General features: G+C 46.0%; 1 pseudogene across 1 annotated transcript; it reads right to left on the bottom strand.

The window, feature by feature from the left end:
* Positions 1-651: 651 nt before the first annotated feature.
* LOC149835668 (transcription factor TCP7 pseudogene) lies at positions 652-2,052 on the bottom strand (annotated as a pseudogene). Its single transcript, XR_016432639.1, has one exon. The product of XR_016432639.1 is annotated as a transcription factor TCP7 pseudogene (transcript).
* Positions 2,053-4,290: the final 2,238 nt, after the last annotated feature.

Raw genomic sequence — 4,290 nt, forward strand, 5'->3', positions numbered from 1 at the left:
TACAAATTCAAATAAAAGTTGTCCCAACAAGTTTCATTTGGAGTTTAGTGAACTACTTACAATACCCAATCTTCTGCCTCAGACAAATCTAAGATGTTAAATAACAGCCAGGAGTATGTATGATCCCTCAACTATAATCCATAATGACGAAAACAACAAAAACAAGCTCAACCATTTAGTAATAATCACTTTGGTGCATTCGGAATTTAAGGTAAACCAGGAAAGAGGTGGAGAGAATGAAGGCATCAGTCAAAATTTGCAGATAGAACAGTGAACAGGTTCCAGCTGAAAAGCTTATGCACTCAAGATCACTAAAGGGCACAGTAAAACTCAACAACTTAGCAAGAATGCCTACTCAAAAGTGAGAGGCATCTTGCATAATTCAATATGGGTGTTTTACGTTACAGTTAGAAAGCCATGCCAAAGGCCATTAGTCTACTCATATCAAAGAAATTGCGCCACAATTTGGTCGGCCATGTCAGGAAGTTCATCAAAGTTACAGGGATCGATCAAACAAGCTAAAAGATACCTGCTTAAACCACATTCAAGATTCACAATCTCAAAACAAGTCGATAACTCATTACTGACACAAATTTACAACTACCATGTATCAAGCCCAACAAAAGAGAGAGAAAAAAGAATAGAACAATGGAAACGAAAACCCAACTAAATATTTATTCACACTGAGGGAGCCAATCAATCAAATTACACAGTCAGTCCAATCACACGATCTAAATACACTAGAAACAACAGAGGAATTACACACGACACAACTTGTTATTTTCTAAACTAGTGGCTCTGATAAAAATGCTTGATCCCCAGATCCCAACAGCAGAAAAAATAAACATTTTTGAAAAACAGACAATTAAGGACAAAAAAGAAGAGAAAAACTTGCACGCATGAAAATCCTCCACCTTCCAAGTTCTTCACAGGAACCCACAAATACGCTTCATATATAACAACGAAAACCAATCATCACCACCACCGTCATCAAGAAGACCAGGGGGAACTAATCCCTCCACCTTGTCAACGGGGGTCTTCCTCCCTCCGTCCAGTGAAGGGGGCGCCGGAGAAGGAAGCAAGGAGGTTCAGGTGGCCGTGCCCGATAGGGAGGTAGTTCCCAAGCCGGGCAGCGGACGCCTCGCCAATCAAGGGAGCCGGGGCTGGGAAGGCGGCAAAGCAGCCGGATCTTGTTCCGGCAGCCGCCTGCGTAGCAACGAGCTCCGGGGAGGCGAAGCTCCAGAGCTGCCCAGACTCTGGCCGGGCAGGGAGGGCGAGGAAGGCCGAGGAAGGGGAGGTGGTGGCAGGGTCGTCATCGGAGCGGAGGCGCTTGCCGAGGATGAAGGCCTGAGGGGGCAAAGAACCGACCTTCTGCTCAAGGGAGGCCGGGGTGGCGGAGGAGAAGGGGCTCCGGACGGCGACGGCGGAGGTGGAGAAGCTGGAGGGGGTGGTTCCGGTGCCGGTTGAGGCCATGATGGCGGGCTCGGCCTGGCGGAGGAGCCACTCGATGGTCTGGCCTTCGGATTTGTGGCCGAGCTCGCGGGTGAGCTGGAAGACGCGGGCGGCGCAGATGACGGGCATGCGGATGCGCCGCCCGCGACCGTCGACCTTGCTGTGCCGGTCCTTCGAGGGCGGCTTCTTCGCCGGCTGGGATGGCGTCGGTACGGGAGCCAGGGCAGTGGAGGAGGAGGAGGAGGGGGTGGTGGGCCGCTGCTGATGCTGTTGGTGGTGGGGAGCTGCTAGCTTTGGGCCTCCCCCTCCTCCGCTGGTGGTGGTTCCCCCGCCGCCACCGTTCGTAGACATCGAATACATAGAGAGAGAGAGAGAGAGAGAGAGAGAGAGAGAGAGAGAGAGTTATTAAAATCTTTCCTTCGATATCTATCTGTATTCTTCTGAAGGATTTTGTGTCATTGTCTATACATGTCTGTGTGCTGTGCTATGTAGAGAGAGAGAGAACTATTGAAAATTTTCCTGGGTGTCCAACTGGAGAGAGAGAGAGAGGCGGAACTATTGAAATCTTTCCTTCTATCCAACTGTATTGAAGGGTTGTGTATGCGCGTGTGCTGCGAAGAGAGAGAGGTACCGATATAATGATTGAGAGAGAGAGAGGGTCACATGGGGGAATTGGGACCACACCCGCTTGACACAAGGCAAACGATAAAGGCTTTCAGCCACAAATAAAACATCCAGTCTCTCTCTTACCTGGCGTTTTATGTAAACTTTTCTTACTCTCCAGTGACCCAGTCAATGGCTTTCTAACGAGGCAAACTTTTAGAAGTGAAAAAAAAAATCATAAAAAAAAATTACACACGAGAACTCAAACAAAATCTCCGTATTGTTTGTGTGATATGAGAACATCAAGCGAAAAAAACGTGAGAGAAGTAATAACACTACAAATTTTAGACTGGAATTGTTTGTTGAGACATATCAACAAACAATTGGTGAGCCGCCTCTTTATGCCTCGAACAAAGGAGATTTTGATGAGACGCTTATTGAGAAAAGGCACACGTACACTGTGATGATTGAGGTGTACTACGCCAACACCCCAATTCTGTTTCCTACCTCAACGGTATCAATCAAGCGCCTGTTTTCAGATTGAACATCATTCCACCCATCTGAAAGATAGCCAAAATTCCACAATCCTCAGTTACCATCACAAACACAACCATTCACATCAGTTTGAGGCGTCTTTGGAGAACTCTTCCTCGTCCATTTAACGAAAGTGAACAAGGGCCTTAAGGATTGTCCTGCAACGGGAAGAAAACACAGAAAAAGGAAGAACATCTGCATTCACTTTGCTGCAATTGTAGAAAACTAGTGTGGAACAAGAGTGCTTGTTCACATGGAGAGGTGGGGTTTAGGTAGGGATGGCAATGGACCGGGGCAGGGGCAGGGGACAAGGTCTCCACCCCCGCCCCATCTCAAAATCTGAACCTCCTGAAAGAACGACAGGAAAGAAAAAAAAAACGTCTTTTGTGTATTTTCATTGATTTATGCAATAGCCAATAAGGCTATTTGTAGCCCTACACAATACTACAAGAGTTAACTATAACACTACAATTGTCGTTTTTGATAATGATTATAAAAAAGATAATCATCAAGCTAGGACTCTTCATCAATCGGACTCTTCATGTGCTGGTATAATCTGGACACAGGAGTTTGGAAGGAGTTCATTGTGTTTTGAAGTATTATGAGTATAGGAATCTACCTTATCTTTATCATGCCCCTGCGAGCTCAACGTGGAGTGAAAAGGCTTCGTGAGCCCATCAACCAGTTGGTCAGATGAAGAGAGAAATTGAACCTGGATATGATCATTTTGCACATGATCCCGTATGAAGTGAAAGTTGATTTCAACATGTTTAGTGCGAGCATGAAAGACTGTATTTGCAGTAAGATAAAGTGCACCAATATTATCCCATCAAAGTATGGGTGGCGAAGAGAGGGCGCGACCAAGATCAGACAGAAGAGACTGTAGCCAGAGAAGCTCTGAGGCAGCGCAAGTTAGTGACTTGTATTTAGCTTCAGTGTTGGAGCGAGCTACGATCCTTTACTTGCAAGAAGACCAAGAGATCAGATTGGTACCCAAAAACACAACAAAACCACTTATGGATTTGCGGTCATCATGACTCCCAGCCCACTCGACATCAAAATAGGTTGTGAGTTGAAACGAGGAGGACCGTGAGAAAAAGAGACCATGCTGAATGGTGTTTTTGACATACTGAAAGATACATTTGACTGTCGACCGGTGAGTCACCGTGGGATGATGCATAAATTGACAAACCTTGTTGACGACAAAGGCAATATCAGGCTTAGTGATGGTGAGATACTGAAGGCCACCGACTATACTCCGGTACTATAGTGTTGGGTCATGGAATGCGGAGGCATATCTTTAAGTAGTAGAGTAGTGGAGCTCAGGGGAGTGGAGACGGGCTTCACATCTGCCATAAAAGCACGATGAAGGAGATTCAAGGCATAAGTATGCTGGCACAAATGAAGACCTGAGGAAGTGTAAAGCACTTCAATGCCCAAGAAATAGTTTAGACACTCAAGGTCTTTGACGGAGAAGGCACGACTAAGATGCTGAATTAACTTGTTGATGGCATTTTGTGAACTTTCTATAATTATGATGTCATCAACGTAGATGAGAACATACATAACCCAAGCACGGTCCCGAAAGACAAACAGAGAAGTGTCAGAGAGAGACATCTGGAATCCGCATGACTGAAGATAAGAGCTGAGGCAGTGATACCAGGCACATGAAGCCTGTTTGAGACCATACAAAGTACGGTC

The sequence above is a fragment of the Nuphar pumila genome, chromosome 6 (assembly GCF_984573655.1).
Source record: "Nuphar pumila chromosome 6, dmNupPumi1.hap1.1, whole genome shotgun sequence".
Classification (NCBI taxonomy): domain Eukaryota; kingdom Viridiplantae; phylum Streptophyta; class Magnoliopsida; order Nymphaeales; family Nymphaeaceae; genus Nuphar; species Nuphar pumila.